A 19043-nucleotide genomic window follows, 5' to 3' on the forward strand; every position below is an offset into this window, starting at 1 on the left:
TTCAGAAGGCAGCCTGCCTGCGAGTGGCCAACTGCTTCCTGGGAGCTTATTTATGTACCGTGAGGAAGGAACCTTGCTAATGATTCTCATGTGAGGGTACTGGTGAGTAATCATGGCAGATGAGTCAAGCAGAAGGCTACCCATCTTCAGAACTGCTCGAGGAAATCCAGCAGAGGAGTGTGCTATTCTGTATCCTTCATGAGGTGAATAACTGCACAGGGTTCAGTGTAGCTGGGCTGTGTTAGAGCAAGCAGTCACATGTGAGAGCACATGGGGAGGAAATAGAGAGAGGAGAAAGATATGAGGAAGAAGGTTGCCGAAATCGTTACAGGTAGTTAGGTGCTCAAGGGCATTTTTATCCTTTATCCTTTTATCAAGGACATTTTTTTATAAGGTCTTTGGGAGAGGAATGGAAGCAGAGGTTCCTGGTAGAGTGTCTGTGTTTTCAAGGAGAGAGAGCTTGCCTTGAAGTCTTTGCCATTTTAGTTGTGTAGTAAAAACAGCCCAGGAAACGTGGCCATGATATAAAACATGGTGCTAGATTTATCAGTTTCTGCAAGGGATCTGCTTTGAAAGGGTAATGGAGAAAACTTCAGCATTTGCCACTGACCACTACAGAATGCAGAGGAGGTAAAATCTGGGCGGGAGGGCGGGAAGGGAGGATACTCTCTTGCCATTTCTGGAACACTCAGTAGCCACGAGCATCTTCAGCACAGGCCCGAGCTGTTGCTGTAGATCACATCTGAATCAAAGTAGAGGAGACTCTGCCTAGAAGAAGGAACTTGTCCAGGCTCAGAATGAAGAAGAGGTCACTGGGCAAACAAATCAGGGAACAGAGGAGTCTGGAGCTCAGGGTCCCGAGGGCAACAGACTCAGCTAGAGAGCTCTTTGAGACTCTCCCAAGGTGGTGGAGAGGTACCTGTCACATGTGCTCATGCCGGCAACAGAAGTATTTCATTTCCCTTCCTTCTCCAAGCATTTAGTCAAGCACAATTAGATATAGAAGTGACTGCAAAGGATGTGGAACGATTACACAGTTAAAAAAAAAAAAATCACCTGGCTGGCAGAGCAGAAAACACTCAGTATGTATAGGGAGTAGGTAAATCATTTCCCTGTCATGGTTCAGAAGACCATGGAGCGTGTTGAAGAACCAGCCCTGCAGAGACCAACTACCCCTAGTCACTGGCTGCTGTCCCTGTATTTATATTTTACATAAGCCACGCTGAGCCAAATAGAGGAGAACTGGTCAAATTAGCAGGATGTGAGTCCTCGTTTCTGGAACTTGTTAAGAGGAGGGTATCAATCAGGCTTACTGAATTAGCATTTTACTGATAGCAAAGCACAAAGCCTTTTAATGATGACTTTGGAGTCTCTGATCTTAGGCTCTTGACTGCCTGTTTCTAAGCAACCAAAAGATTGGCAGAGAATGTGTTTTGATGTATCATTAAATAAAGGCTGCACAATGCTGAAAACAGTAGGCAGAAATTGGGATAATTGTATTTAGTTTTGGTGTATTATGTCAAAAATAAACAAAGAATCCTTTTTGTCCTAGAAAACCCCCATTTCTCTCATATAGATTATTATTTCTTTCTAATTTTGCTCCTGAAATTTAAGCTTACCATTTCTCTTTTATGGAAAACATTTCAAAGCTTTCTTCCCAGTTCTTTTCTGTCATAGAAAATTATCCTATATGCAATAGCAAGCAAAGGGGCCTGGGCGGGTCTTCCAGCACACTCCCCACTGAATTCTTTCTTTATTCTTCTAGAAAGAACGATTTGGAAGATTAAAGACTCTGGGCAAATTCAGCCTGTTTTAGCCTCCCAGCCATCACCATTCCCTCTGTGGTGCCTCTCCTGTCTCTGCAGAGGTGTGGCTTGGAACCTTGTTCAAAATGACACCTGCTTTTGCCTCTTCAGTACTGGATTTTTAGGATACTATAATGCTGTACAATGGTGGTTAGTCACTTGCTTGTTCTATGCTGACTTTGGGTTCCTGTTCCACACCTAGAGCTTCATATGGTATAAGATTTATAGTGAATACTTAATAAAGATGTAAGAAATGCATTGTGTAAGGCTCCATGGTTAATCAGTGACCAAAATAAACTAAAATCAGGCTTTTCAGCTTTTTGGTTTGATGTTTTCTCATGACCTTGGGAAGTACGAGATGGACGTGGAGACAACTGCATGTGGAGAATGTGTCTTCCTGTTGCTCTCTTCGAAGGTAAATGGACCACAGTGGTATGATAAAGACTAAGTCAAAGTAGTTCGCTCTGACTGTGAACCATTGGGACTTCAGTTCCAGCAATGCCATGGGCCGATCCACTTTCCTGAGACCTTTCCCAGAAGGACTTTGCCTTGACCTCAGATGGTGCTACTTTCCTCTCTGGCAGTGATTAAAAGAACCGAGAAACCGCTCCACAGGGGCTGAGTTAGCTTCTCGTGACTCAACAGTTCTGAATTAGACAGAGATCGTACATGAGCTCGCCTTTGAACACACAAACTACCCACTTTCATACTTTCCTCCACAGCAAATATTAGCTTTCCAACTCTGTAATTTTGGAGGTCTCTGAGATTTATGAGAAATCCAGGTTATTCATTCTCTTTCATTATTAACTAGGATATGATGAAGCCTTCTCTATATAGAAGTTACATTGCAGATTCCCTCTTTCCATCTCCAGTGTATTTACAAGGATATTGTACGCTACCTGACACAACTTGTTTATTTTATTACTGATTACATTCTCTACTGCACCTTTCATGGGCATCTGTTCTTCAAGACATTTCTATGCCAGAGTTTCTGATAAATTCTAATTGATGAATGCAGTGGTAAAAACTTCAGTATTCATTTGATTCATTGCTTTTGTGGCATAGCAGACCTCTGACCCCATGTGACACATATCTCAGGTAAACTATGCTCCCTAGATTCTTGAACATTGCTATAGAATACAATGCCATCATAACTGCATTAGATTTCAGCTACAGAGCCAATTCATTACTTGGGAAAGTAAATGTGTTCTTCATAATAAGAAGGTGAGGCCACTTATAGGTGTGGGTATTCCCTGATGTTATAAACACCATGCCCATGACTTTGGAAGCAAAGAGTTTGTTTGGCTTACTTGACCACACAAGTCCATCACTGAGAAAAGCCACAGCATAGTCCTGAGGAAAGGAACCCGAGACCAGGAATCAAAGCATAGACTGAAGGTAAGGAACTTGGAGCCAGGAACTGAAGCAGGCATGCTGTTTATAGGCTTTGGTATATATATATATATATATATATATATATATATGCTTGCTCAACCTGCTTTTGATAGAACTCAGGACCACTTGCCCAGGGATAGAACCATCCGCAATGCCCTGGAGTCTCCCACATCCATCATTAGTCAAGAACAGACCTGCTTGCTGGCCAATCTTATGGAGGCACTTCCTCAGAGTGTTCTTTCCTAGACAATCCTAGCTTGTGTCAACTTGACAAATGTCATCCTCATCAACCACAACAATAAAAGTAACCAGCCTACCCACTAAGTGATACGTTTCCAAGTCACTGAAGTTTGTACTGTGGAACTGAAAACATCAATTGCCATATTCCTGTTTAAATATTATTATTTAATGGAAGCTAAGAAAGTGAAAGTAACACGTTCCAGAGGACAATCTACCATTGTTTCTGTCACTTTCAAGTTCATTAGCATCTTCAGCTTCAGATCACTTCATGTCTGTTTCTCTCAAGTCTCTGTGTTAGATTCTTGCTCACTACACCTACTTCTTGTATTGATGTTACACAGAATATTGAATTTAGATAGTTTCCCCTTTATTGAGCAAATTCTTTTGGGACAATGGGCTTCGATATTTCATATTTCATATAGGTTTGTTTTCTAATTTGGTGGCAAATAAATAATAAAGCAAATATGCTAAGAAAATTGCACGCTTACCAATGTGACTCTGTCACACTGAGGCCGTTTCCTAGTGTATCAAGAGCAAAAGAATTGGTGATCATTATTCTCTAGTTGCTTCCTAGATTTCTTCTCCATACATCCCTGTTCTATTTTGTACTTCAGATGGCCCTTTTGTAGTCTACATAATCCCTAGTCCCATACTATTCTGCCAAGCAGAGACACTGGTAAACAGGGAACAAAAGAAAAGAGAAACCAGACATTTATTCCAGTCCTTTTCCTGTCCTTGTAGCAGTCTGGAAGTGATGGCATTCCTTTGTGGCCAGGATGTTTCCTAGGTGGCTCCTTTTCCATGCTCTGGTTTTCACTGGCTTATCATACAGCGTTTTATTCTTTCCTGCTGTTTCTGGTCCCTTGTTGCTTCCATGGTCTCTTGCTGGCTCCCATAGCCATGCCCCTGCATCTGTAAGTTGTGCCTTCATTTGAAATCTCTTCACTTCAGCCATGTACAAAATGCCATCTGTCTCCTCTGGTCCCAGAATGACACAGAGCTAATCCACTCTGCAGAAACGGGCATTAAATCGTCTCGTATCCTTTCTCAACCATTTGATTATTTCTCACAATAATCTTACAACCTCTGTTTAAAAGAATAGATGGGGATATAAAAGCTGTGTATAAGAGAAGGGCCCTATATAATGGTAGTAAATAAGAGATGGGTTAAGAAAACATATCAAAGAAACAAATCATTCCATCTATTCTGCTCCTTGTCATTGTTATCTTTTGACACCACTGAGGACTTTGAAAATTTATGCCTAATCTTGACACTCTTCTTTAAACTTTCAGTTGCTGTCTTGTATCTGTGGAGCAAATTTGAAATTCCCCAATATGGTATGTGATTCATCATGTTAACTTTTTCTTGACTTCATTCTGCTGGTCTACGGATGAATCCTTCTGGTTTCTTAACAGCAAGCATCACCTTACATGTTTAGTTCAGTTTCTGTCTTCACAGTCTCTCATACTTTATTTCCCATTCTGTTTAAAACCTGTATTACCTATCCAAATCTTAATAGAATGGACTTAAAATGAGGGAGCAGAATGCTTGAGGTGGGGAAAAGACAGTGAGGGAGAGCAAGAAAAGAGATATCTTGATTGAGGGAGCTAGTGAGAAACCTGACACTATGAAAATTTCCAGGAATCCACAAGGAAGACCCCAGCTAAGACCTTAAACAATAGTGGAGAGGGCACCTGAACTGACCTTCCCCTGTAACCAGATTGATGACTACCTTAATTGTCATCATAGAAACTTCATCCAGCAACTGATGGAAGTAGACGCAGAGATTCACAGCTAGCACTGGGCTGAGCTCCCAGAGTCCAGTTAAAAAGAGAGAGAAGCAATAATAGTAGCAAAGGGGTCAAGATCATGATGGGGAAAGCCACAGAAACAGCTGACCTGAGCTAGTGGGAGCTCACTGACTCTGAACTGACACCTGGGGAATGTAGGCGGAGGCTGCTTGTTTGTTCCCAGCCGCCCAGACCTGAAATAATCACACAGCAACTAAATTAATTAAAATACTGCTTGACCAACCACTTAGGTATATTTCTAGCTAGCTCTTATATCTCAAATTAACCCATCTTTATTAATCTGTGCAGCACTACAAGGTTGTGGCCAACTGGCAAAGTTCCGCCAGGCTCTGGTGGGCGTCTTTCTCCTTCAGCAGCTACCTGGCTTCTCTCTGACTTTGCCTACTTTATCCTCCTTTATCTGTTTGGAATTCCCTCCTTGCCCTATTCTGTACTGTAATAGGCCCAAAGCAGTTTCTTTATTAACCAATGGTATTCACAGCATACAGAGGGGGATCCTATATCAGGGGAACCTGCATAAGCCCTCTGAATGTGGGTGACAGTTGTGTGGCTGGGGTGGTCTGTGGGGCCACAGTGAAACCAGGATTTATTCCTAGTGCTTGAACTGTCTTTTTGGAACCCATTCTCTTTGGAGGGATACCTTGCTTAGTCTAGATATTGGGGGGCAGGCCTTTGTTCTGCCTCAAAGTGATGTGCCAGACTTTGTTGAATCCCCATGGGAAGCCTTACCTCTCTGAGAAGTAGATGGCGGGAGGGACAGTATGTGGAAGGTGAGTGGAGTGAGAGGAAAGGAACTGGGAATGGGATGAAAAATGAGAAAAGACTGTTTAAAAAAGAAGAAAAAAATCATCTCTCTTAGTTCTGGCATAAAGTTGCTTGTCAAATGCTACTTGTAAGAGAGGTCTTGCTACACACTTCTGTAAAACCACTGTTTATGAGTTTCCAGGTTTCACAACCTGAAGGTATAGCATCCACTAGGTGGGCAATGTATCAATTAGGCTAGGATCCAGAAGACACACATCAGCGAGAACACTGAAGTTTTCCAAATACTCACTCTTTCTTTAATTCTTCTTATTGTGTCTTTATTTCTTTTAGAAGTCCATTTTCCCTTTATGATGCTACCCCCAAGAATGTTGAAACACAGATACAGAAATTGCCCACATTGTTCCATAAAAGATCTACCACCTAGTGGCCTTGTGAAAAAAAAAAACCCAACAAACAGAAATAATTAAAATTCAGAGGCAGTTCACTACCAAATTACAAGTTTGGCAGTTTTCATTTGGAATTAAAGGATCCAGCTTGTGTTCATTTAAAATGTTTTATATTGGCATACCAGATGTCATCCCCTGGGAACATTCTTAGCAATTAAAATATATAGATACATAAAGTATAGATATACACATATATATTTAAATGGAGTGTTATGTGGTATTGTTGCTTTTCTGTCACCAGTCACGGGAGATTTCGAGATTGTAGTATGAGTTGACATGATAACAAGCTCCCTTTTTGCCAAGCCTCCATCAAGGACAAAAAAATCTCCCAAGTTGTCAAAGCAGATGGTTATCTTAATCTAGAAAAATCTAAGGAGGAAAAGTCTGAGGTTTCATTTGCTGACCCATAATAGGACCCACAAATAGCAACTGCTAAATGTAAGGGAAAGCTTTCCCTATAATTTCTTAAATGTTTTGTTGTGCAGTTAGTTGGTCAAGGGAAAAGGTTAATGCTTTGACAAAGACTATCTGTTAATACTACTCTACTAAAAGAGTATTGCAATGAAATGACTCCTAATGATTTATTGCTATAGGTCAGTGCCTTGCTCAGCCATCATCAGAGAAACTTCCTCTTGAAACAGATGCGAACAAATACAGAGACCCACAACCAGACAACACAAAGAGAGTGAGAGACCTTGGAAGAATCAGCCTTAAATGGGATGTCTCCATCAATTCCTCTTCTCAGAGCTCAGGGAACACCATGGAAGATGAGGCAGAAAGAGGTGGAAAGAGTGTAAAAGCCAGTCGGAATAGAAGACACCAAGAAAACAAGGCCCTCTACATCAACGTGATATGAACTCACAGAGTTTGAGGCAAGATGCACAGGGCATGCGCGAATCTGCAACAGGTCCTCTGTGTATATAAGGCTTCCAGATAGTGACTTTATGGGATTCCTGAGTGTGTGAACAAGTGGGTCTCTGATTCTTGTGCCTTTTCTTGGATACTTTTCTTTTTGTTTAGATCTGGGAAGGTGAGGAGGAACTGGGAGGAGTACAGGGAAGAGAAACCATAATCAGGATGCAGTATGTGAGAAAAAAATCTATTTAAAAAATCTCTCTCTCTCTCTCTCTCTCTCTCTCTCTCTCTCTCTCTCTCTATATATATATATATATATATATATATATATATGTATGTGTGTATGTATATATATCTCCCAGCTGCAGTGTCTCCTTCTTCCTCTCCTCCAAGCCCTTCCCCCATAACCCTTTATTCCCACCCCTCAATCCACTCCTATTCTGTTTCTGTTTAAGGAAGGACATATCTCCCATGAGTATCAACAAAACATGGTATATCAAGTTGCAGTAAGACTAAGCACCTCCCCATGTACTAAGACTGGACAAGGTGATCTATGTATGAGGAGTAGGGCCCCAAAAGCCTGTAAAAGAGTCGGAGACAGCCCCTATTCCCACAGTTAGGAGTTCCACAAGAGAACCAAGTTATACAAACTATAACATATATGCAGAGAGCTTAGGTCAGTCTGATGCAGGCTCTCTGGTTGTCAGCTCTGGTTGTCTGCAAGCCCCTATGAGACCAGGTTTGCTGATTCTGTGAGTTTTCTTATGGTTTCCTTGAGTCCGCTAGATCCTACAATCTTTTATCCTCCTATTCTGCATGGTTCTCCAAAACTGCCTAATGTTTGGCTGTGGGTCTGTATCTCTTTCCATCAGTTGCTCTATGAAGCCTGTCTGATGACCATTGGGATAGTCACCATCAGGTTACAGGATCTGGCCAGTTCAGGCTATGTATCTGCTATTACAAAGAGTCTAAATTGGGGTCTTTCTTGTAGATTACTGGGAGAGTCCCTTGTGCCAAGTTTGTATCTGATTCTGAAATGCCCCCACCTTCCAGTAGTCTCTTTCAGTATCCCACCCCCACTGTCTCCTCAACCTGATTTCTCATGTTCCCATCCCCTCCCACCCTCAGTACACTTACCAGATCTCTTCGTTTTCCACTTCCTAGGGAGATCTGGATCCCACCGCATGAACCCTCTTTGTTATCTAGTTTTTCTTGGTGTGTGGATTGTAGCATAGTTATCCTTTATTTTACAGCTAATATTCACTTATGAGTGAGTACATACCATGTTTGTCTTTTGTGGTCTGGGTTACCTCACTCAAGATGATTTTAAGTTCCATTCATTTCCTTTCAAATTTCCTGGTGTCCTTGATTTCCATAACTGAGTAATAGTCCATTGTGTGAATGTACCACGTTTCTTTATCCATTCCTCCGTTGAGGGACAATTTAGTTTGTTTCCAGGTTCTGGCTATTACAAACAAAGCTGCTATGAACATAGTTGAGCAAGTATCCTTGTAGTATTATTGGACATCCTTGGGTATATGCCCAAGAGTGATATAGCTGGGTCTTGTGGTAGGTTGATTCCCAGTTTTAGATTAAACTGCCACATTGACTTCCAAAGTGGCTGTATATGTTTACACTCCCACCAGCAATGGAGGAGTGTTCCCCTTGTTCCACATCCTCTCCAGTATGAGCTGTTGCTTGTGTTTTTGATCTTACCCATCCTGACAGAAGTAGTATGGAATCTCAGGGTCGTTTTAATTTGCATTTCCCTGATGACTAAGGATGTTGAACATCTTAAGTGTTTCTTGGCTATTTGAGATTCTTCTGTTGAGAATTCTCTCTGTTTATATCTGTATTTCATTTTTAATTGAATTATTTGGTCTGTTGATATTTGGTTTTTTGAGTTATTTATATATTTTGAAAATCAGGCCTCTGCTGGATGTGGGGTTGGTGAAGATCTTTTCCCATTCTGTAGGCTGTGGGTTTTGTCCTGTTGATGGTGTCCTTTTCCTTACAGAAACTTTTCCATTTCATGAGGTCCCATTCATTAATGGTCAGTTTTAGTACCTGTGCTATTGATGTTCTGTTTAGGAAGTTGTCTCCTATGCCAATGCATCAAGATTATTTCCCACTTTCTCTTCTATCAGGTTCAGTGTATCTGGATTTATGTTGAGGTCTTCGATCAGCCTGGACTTGAGTTTTGTTAGGGTGGTAGATATGGATTGATTTGATTCTACATGTTGACATTCAGTTAGACAAGCAACTTTTGTTGAAGATGCTTTCTTTTTTTCCATTTGATTTCTTTGTTGAAAATTAGGTACCCATAAGTATGTGGATTTATGACTAGAGCTTCAATTTGATTTCATTGATCTACCCGACTGTGTTTATGCCAATACCATTCACATTACATCTTTATTATTTTAACTCTGTAGTAGAAATTGAAATCAGGGATGGTGATATCTCCTGAAGTTCTTTTATTGTACAGTATTGTTTTGGCTATCCTGGATTTTTTTCCATATGAAGGTGAATATTGTTCTTTCAAGGTCTGTAAAGAATTGGGTTGAGATTTTAATGGGGATTACACTGAATCTCCAGATTACTTTTGGTAAGATGGTCATTTTTACTATGTTAATCCTACAAATCCATGAGCATGGAGAATCTTTCTGCCTTCTGATACCTTCTTCAATTTCTTGCTTCAAAGATTTGAAGTTCTTATCATACAGGTCTTTCACTTGCTTGGTTAGAGTTACACAAAGATATTTTATATTGTTTGAGGCTGTTGTAAAGGGTTTTGTTTCCCTGATTGTAGCATCTGTGCTACTGTGTGTACTATGGTCCTGTAGCTTCTGTACGCACTACGCCCGTAGTGCACCAACTACATTATGGGACTGGACATTCAAACACACACACACACACACACACACACACACACACACACACACACACGCACGCACGCATGCACGCACGCACGCATGCACGCACGCACTCACGCGCGAGCGCGCGCGCACACACACACACACACACATACACACACACACACAGAGAGAGAGAGAGAGAGAGAGAGAGAGAGACAGAGACAGAGACAGAGACAGAGACAGAGACAGAGAGAGACATGGGTCATCCTTTAAATAAGGATGCCAAGAATTCCAACTTGAATCAAGAATGTCCATTTCATTGTGTTCCTGGGCAGCTTATATAGGCTCTCTTTGGCCAAGGGCCACATCCTAACTCTCATCCACAAGCCCACCAGAAACCACTCCCCTGTCTCATGCTCAGAGCAGCTGTAAGTACAGGAAAACAAGTTGTTTACAGAAAATTCAGGGTCTGGGGGTCCATGGTCCCCAACATCTGATTTATTTCTCAACCCATTTATTGTTTGTATATAGTGTGGCCACTGATTTTAGAAAATCTATTTTCAATGAAGTGAAAAATTCATCTGTTTTGTTTTGCTTTATTCTGTTTTGGAATTTCAAAACTGTCTTAGGTACTTGCAATCACCAGAGATCAGCCAAGATAACAAGAACCATTTATGCATTTGAAGTATTTAGGCTTTCAAAGAATTGCTGGTTTATAGGAAGCTGGATAGACTAGAGAGAGAAAGATCCAAGGAACACCAGCACTGATATAGTTTCCAAAACTATGCTTCTGCATGTGTCTAGTATAAGCTTTCATGAATCTCAGAAATCCAAACCAGCTTCTGTTGCCATCTCAGCATTTAGCAAGGAAGTAGGTTGCCCTAAGAATGTCCTGCCACTGTCTCGGCTGCCTCTATAGCATAGGTAAGCCACCATGTGTTTTTATGTTATGTACCATGTCTGTGTCAGCTCAGAACTACCTCTGGAGAATAGTGTTTTTTTTTCTCTGCCCCCATCTTCTAGCTCTTGCACTATATTGGCAGTTATTACTCAAATCCAAGTGGGAAACAGGATTCTTGGGGTGCTGGTCATAGCCTTCACTTTATAATTTGTAGGCAGCTATACAAGGAACAGTAATGTGAAAAATACTTTATATCATTTCACTGCTTAAAAGGACACATTTAGTACCATATTTTGAGTGGCATTAGAAAATTTAAAAAAATATTTTCATTACTTTTTATAGGCAAGAAGGAAAAGTACATAAAGAAAAAAGGAAATAGTCTTTGTAATTTATGAACTTGTGCTTAAATCTCATAGCTACTATCCTTAGCTGGGAGATCTTGTATCCGCCAATCTATGGTTTGAAGTCTTTGTTTTCCATCCATCAAAATGTGATTAGTGATGCCCTTTTGGATTTTGATTAGAGAAGGAAGTGGAATCATCTCTGTAAAGCACCTCTTCAGCATCACAGTGCCTGTTACAATAGCTGTCGGTTGATAAATGTGAACTCTGCAAGAAGTCGAAACTGGGGACCAACTTTAAGGGTGGCAGTAGAATGTCTGTTGCTGTGCCTTGACCAGGTTAATGTGTAATGGCTGGATGTTTCTCTTGTAGTGCATCACTTACCGCTTTCAGTATCAATGCGTGCTTCTCTCTTAATGTGTTCCTTTTACAATTTCCTCTTCCAGAAATAGCAGCACAAGGCAGGCAGCTTAGCTTGGAAACTGCCAATAGCCGCCCAGTGCTCCCCGAACAATTAAGTTACTATCTCCAAACTTCAATCTCCTTATGTACAAAATAACGAGTTGGACAGATGGGGACAGGAGGAAGGCTGGCAGATTGTGATCCATTTTTTTTTTTTTTTTTTATCTTTTCTCCAACCGTTCCGTACTTTTTTAAGTTATTGTGTTAAGCACTACAGGGATGACTTAAAAAGATGTACTTTAAAACAAACCCAAACCAAGAGAAACACGAACCTTGCCTTTCAGGGCAATATAGTCCAGCAACATGAAGGATACTAATGAGGGACACATCAAATAGAGCAGGATTAGTTTCTGGACTGAAAAAAAAAAGGTTTTATTGATAAACCTAGTAGGCATATGAGAAGATCCATGGGGAAGAAGGGAAGAAATACCTGTTTTTTTTTTTTTTAAATGTCTCAGTTGTTGTCTAAGGGGTCACTTTGAGAAGAAAACAGCTGCAATGCAGAAACAGCTGGCCCTAACTTCATCTCAGATAATGAGTTAGCATGTTTTCTGAGCACCTGTACGGGGTTCATTCCCATATCTGATGTACATGCAGAGACAAGCCACTTTATCTGAGCTTAAGGATTTTCCACACTAACTGCTTGAATGTGAATTTTACCTAATTGGTTTGTATTAGTTACCAAGATAAAGGATTCTAGTCCCTGATCTTTCATTAATATTAAGGTTTAACTTTTTTAGTTTTTACTAACGTTTTAAGTTAATACTATCCATTTCACACTCTTGCTGATATTTGATTTAGGAACGTGGGTGGTGTTGTCTTTTCTAATGTCCTGCCAAATTTAATTTAGAGTCTAATTTTGTGTGCTGATACACTGGTCGTCATCAGTGAAATGTTAATTAAGGAAGTATTTTAGAAAGCAAGGCTGATCTCAAGTTAAATGCCATTTCAACTGTGAAAACTCATGGTCTACATATATAATTGAAATTAATCTGCACTAAGAAAAATAGGTAAGTTAGGTATTGTTCAAGTAGTGCCAAAATGAATTAGAGAAGAAGCTACTAGAGTAATGTTTCAGAATGCGTATTCAGAAACAAAGCCAACGAAACCTAAAGGAGGGCTAGACAATAAGAGTTAAGAGCATTTACTATTCTTGGAGGTTAAGAGCTCTTGCTTCTCTTGCAGAGGACCAGGGTCCCATCCCCATCACCCACGTGGTTGCTTACAGAAATCTGTAACTCAAGTTCCAGGGGATCTGGCATCCTCTTCTGGCCTCCGTGGGCACTAGTTATGCACACGGTACATGCAAATGCACACACAAAACTCACAAAATAAAACTAGATGGAAAAAAAATCCCCAATACTCTTTTTGTGGTAAAACAACGCTGGCGACTGAAGGTGTTGTTATTTGCTTTTCCACAGGGACAAATTTCATATTTAGACAAGTCTTCCTTTTATATACTGAAACACTAAAGGACTGGCTGTCACTGTGAGAGGGGAAGAAGAGGTTTCTGGTTTAAGTTAGGGTTACTCACTGAATTTTCCTACTCCACCGAGAAGTTGACTTTGGGTTTTCAAATCCCAGTACAAAAATGGGCTTTATTGATTGTGTGTCGTCCCAAAGCCCTTCCTCAATCTGTGCAAACTTTGTTGGTGCTGTTTTATTTCCGAGTGCACATGGCTGTGACCACTGCGGACGAGCTGTCGTCTCCTTGTGAATTGCTCAGGCCTTGCTTTTTAATTAGGACAGGATTTTTCAATTTGGGTGCCTGGTATTAAAATGGGTTTTCTTTACTACATTAGTCTGTCCTAGTAATGGATTACCCTAGCATGTGCCATCAACCATTCTACTTGTATTATCTCCAAATTACACTCAAGCTTTTTCCCTCTCTGGAGAGCAGAGATTTGTTACAGACTAAAGGAAATTTTGGAACTAGAGTGTAGTAACTCCTCTGATCATACTACAACAGTATTATTGAGCTTTTTGAGCTTCCTCATTTGATAGAAGTAGGAAGTGAGGCTGATCACTGTTCCTCTCCTCTTTATAATCCGTTTCAGACATTCCATTACTTTTCAAGTAAAGTCTCCAATATCATGGTCTGATTTCCATGGCTGAGTCTGCTTTGTTTCTGCAGAGGTGTTCCTCTTAATCCTCCACTTTGTCTTCTGCATTTCTTCTCATCCTTAAAATGCACATCTTTTAAAGTCATCCTCACGGTGCCTAGCAGAATGTCCTTACAAACTAGCCTTAGCAAAATGTTTTCCTGTTTTTGGTTATCTTGTTTTAATTCCCTCATCTGGAACATTCCTTTTGCCTTACCTAGATTGTAGCCTCCATTCAGAAGGCAACTTCTGCCATTCATATGGCAACATTCTCTGAGCACCACTACATGAGCAGTTGGAATCAGCAAGAATTTAACCAGGGATATTTCTAGAATATCTATTCAATTAACCTGGAGTGAGATGTGTTATAGTAGACTTTATATCAGTCTTTCTGAAGGACTGTTGAGGTACTCTACCTACCTCTATGGTATGCTCGTGGCTCTTGACAGCAATTTCTGTGTACTGAATTGTCTTTGGCATCTCCAACTAACATTATTAACGTAGTCTCTGGAACAGAGCAAAAGCTCAGAAATAATATTTTCTGAAAATGATAATATTCCAGGTGCTTTACCAAGTCTTCTGTTGGCATTGACTCATTTAATTTTATTATGACCTGGAGATCAAGAGTTGTCATGATCTCTATTGTGTAGATGACAGGAAGTTTCTTACATTTTTCAAGGTCTTTTAGCACAGAATCAGATTGTCAATAGTATGACCCCAAAGCCTATCTTTTTAACCATATGAATATCTTGTATAGATTCTCAGAAATATTTATTGACTGAGTAATAATCTAATTAATCACCACCATGGTCCTCTGCAAAGTCAGCAAAAGCCCTGCCCTGAGCCTATATTGTGCAGATATCTTCCTTTGACCCTGATCTGTGTTATGTTTTGAGAGTCAGAGGAACAGTATAAAGAGTACATTGAGCTAGTTGAGCTGCATTCTGGCTAATTCTTGCTTAGAACAGGCCATGTGACTTTAGAAAACAAAATTTATGTATCTGGACTTTAGTGACTATATGTGTGAAGAGATAAGACCTGATGAAACTATTTTATAATTCTTCAGTATAATAATTTGCCTTCAAAATGTAATTAAAACTGGTGTTTATTTGTTTATGTGTATTTGGGTGTGATGTATGTGCATGTGCAGTATAGAGGTGAATGCTAAGTGTCTTTCTCCTTCACTGGTGTGGGATTCTCTTCTATATGCTGTGAATATGTTTTACTACCAATGGTTGATAAAAGAAGATGCTTCAGCCTATAGAAGGGCAGAATATAGCCAGGCTGGAACCTTGCCTGTAGGCCACAACCTCACAGATTAATAGAAATGGGTTAATTTAAAATGTAAGAGCTACTTGATCGTAATGGATAATGATGGCTCCTTGGCCTTGAGAGGGAGGGAGGGGAGGTATGGGTGGAGGGGAGGGGAGGGAAGGGGGAGAAGGAGGGGCGGGAAGGGGGAGGAGGAGCGGAGGGAGGGGGAGGAGGAGGGACGGAGATGGAAATTTTTAAATATAAAAAAAATAAACCATGAGAAAGAAAAAAAAAGAAATATAAAAAAAATAAAAAAAATTAAAAAAAATGTAAGAGCTAGCTAGAAATATGCATAAGCTAATAGACTAAGCAGTGTTTTAATTAATACAGTTTCTGTGTGATTATTTTGGGTCTGGGCGGCCGGGAAACGAACGAGCAGCCTCCATGTACACATTGCTTTCCATCTTATTTTCTTTTTCAGACAGAGGCACACTGATTGACTAGACTTGCTGAACAGTGTGCTCCAGGGTTCTGTTTCCTGTCATGTCACCTCAATTTCTGGGTACAGATATACACTTCTGGGCCTAGGTTTTTATGTGCATCTTTGGGATCTGAATTAGTTCTTCATATTTGTATGATAAGCACAATCTACTGACTGAGTCCCTTGTCTCCAAATGGATGTTTAAGGTGATTTTCCTACATTAAATAATCTAAAATTAGACTATCTACCATCTTACTACCTTAAGACTATAGTTACTTAGCATGAAAGGTAGCAGAGATTCTCCTTAGGGATACTTGTATCCTCTTGACTTCCTAATGCATGGTGCCCTCCTGTAAGTAACGATAACAGTGAGATGATATAAATATTATGGGTTATGTCCTCCTATTGTCTATATGTGAAGTCCTAGCATCCACAGCCTCTAATGATATATCATCTGGGATTGGTCCTTCTATAGAGCAAATCAAGTTAAAAGTGAAGTCTTTAGCACGGGCCCTTATCCAGTTTTACTGTTGTCTTTATGAAAAAGTTTGGATGTAAAAACAGATAATAGAGACAAGATAACATGAAGAGCTACACGTAGATGGTGATTATCAAGCCAAAGAGACAGACCTGGGGGAGATCTGTCCTTCTTAGCCTTCAGGAGGAACCAGCTCTGCTGATCCCTTGAGTTAGGACTTCTAACTTCCAGAGTTGTAAAGTGACAAAATGCCATTGTTTAAGTTACCCTACATGACAATTAGCTTTGATATTCCTTGGAAAATGATACCATGCATGTAAGGCTTGACTGTCAGAAGTAAGGGCTCTATAACCATTGACATATGTATTATGTAAGAATTCTTGGTAGTAAAATAATGGCTTGTATTTTTGATACGAGTCATATTCTTTCCTTCTTATACATTATAACAAAGACTAGATATAGTCTCATGATTTTTATAACAATTATAGGTATTCAAGAGGAAATATCTGTTTTTATAGGTGGGAAAACTGAGGCAAAAATATGAAGAGCCTTTTCTTAACCTTCTTAGACCATTGCTTTAACAGGGGCCTTTTTCCTAGATCAGCTTCTAGATTCAGCTTCATCCAGTCAGTGTTAGATGCTATACTGTGTATATCAGTAGAACATGGAATGATATGGGGTCAGCCCTCAGATTCTACTATTTATTGGGAAGAGAGACATATAGCCCAATATGATATCACTATTGGTTACACAGTCTATGATGGCACTCCTTTTTCCTCAGTATGAAGAATCTCAGTTTGGTTCATGCTCCAATTTGACTAGATCTGAATGATAAATTTTGATTGGCATAAGATATTGGTGACTTGGTTCCTATTTATAAAAATTGATCAAAAGATAAGCATATATTCCAATATTAGTCAGAAAAAAAAACAAAGAAAAACTAAGATGGTATCCTGAGGCCAGTCTCTGCCCATATTTACCATTGGGTCCATGGGACATGATGGAAGTCATCTTGCTGCTGTAAGGATAAATATCACAGGCATAATGAGGATGGCAGTGGGAAAAGCCTGGACCCATCTATGACAACATGTCTACAACTCTCTGAACTTCTTAATATATGAGATAATTAAATGTCCTCTTTTCAGCCAATCACTCTTCGATACTCTGGTTTGTATCAACCAAAGCATCCTATCTCACACAACCAGTTGAATTATTAATCATACTTTGGAAGATAACAAAGTTTTTCGGAGGAGCTATTTCTAAACTTGTTTTGGAATGGAAAGGAAATTTCCTTCCACTCCTGTATAACTTAGATATGGGTAAGAAAGTATCTTCAGACCATCAGGCTATTATTCATAAGAGCAGACATGAAACTATGAGTAATGCAGTTTATTGGTGCTGTCAGTTAAGTTAAGGAGGAGAAGCATTAGAGGAGAAGCTGAATTGGTCTCCATGGAGGTTAGACCTCTGGCTTTTATTTAACGTGCTAAGAAACTGAACTTTATTCTGTGGGCTGATTATGATAGCACTTAATTTAAGTTGGAGAGGATTTGAGGTTGTAATGATCATGTTTATGGTTTAGAAAGACCAATTACTTTGAGAACTGATTTTGTGTGTGTGTGTGTGTGTGTGTGTGTGTGTGTGTGTGTATGTGTTCACTTCTGTGTAACCCATGAGAAGGGAAGACAAATAAGGATTACGTTCTGGGATGCCTTGAGAGCCAAGTTTAAAATGTTGGGAATTCACAACAAAAGGATTTTGACAAAGAAAAGTATGATCAATGTCTGTTTTTTCAAGAGATACAGCATCAATTAGAAAATAATTGGTTTTAAGTAGAGCTTTGGCACATTCAAAACTGCTATCAAACCGAGTGTTAGAGGAGAGTGCTTCAGGTTTTCATACGCATATGAACCATCCTGGGATCTTGTTAGAAAATACAGATTTTGATTCAGCAGTTCTTGGGTGAGGCCTGATCCTCTGCAAGTTTAGTAGCCTTCTAGGTGATTCCAAGACAGCTCATCCTCAGGCCCTTGTTTCAGTACAAGAAATTACCACTCAGGGAGATTTATTTATATGGGAAGTTTGAAGGCACACACACACACACACACACACACACACACACACACACACACGTGTGCATGCACATGCACACACATACACACAAGCTTAAAAATTTATCAATTCTTTTTCAGTTCAAAAAATCCAAAAATCTCAAAAAAATCCCAATTTTTCAAATCCTCAGAAAGGGGACTGCCTCCTTGGTCCTTCCATCCCTTGCAGACAGGACACTTGCTGTAGGCTCACTAAATGAGGGTATTGTTCCTTGCCACTAATACTGTCATGGTTCTTAGAACAAGTGTTCTGGCCACCACCAGGGTCACAGTTCTCTGTTGCATCTGCAAGGGAATCACACTGATCTCTGTCCATGGTTCTTTGAGGTTAGTTTTTAGCATCTTCAGTGAGGGAGTTTCTACAGCAGTTGCAGAATTCTGGCAACTTTAGTATTTCTTTTTTTATACTCTGTATCACTTCATTATTTTTTATTGAATTTTACCAAACAGCCACTCTTTTATAAAGGAGCTAATCAAGTGTGTGTTTCCTACACTGCACATTTATATAAATATATATTCTGTCCGAATTGCATAGATTTCAGCTTTCAAGGAGAAAAGAGATACTATTTCTTGAATTGATATGTCTGCATGGACCACATTTTCGTGTATTTTGTACTAACTTCTATACTTTAATATCTGGCAATCTATCCTTCATTACGTTAAATGCATTTTAAGGAAGCATCCTGTGCAAATCCACAGATGACTCCCTGGCATACAAAATGGGTTCATCCCCATAAAAAT

The sequence above is a fragment of the Arvicola amphibius genome, chromosome 7 (assembly GCF_903992535.2).
Source record: "Arvicola amphibius chromosome 7, mArvAmp1.2, whole genome shotgun sequence".
Lineage (NCBI taxonomy): Eukaryota > Metazoa > Chordata > Mammalia > Rodentia > Cricetidae > Arvicola > Arvicola amphibius.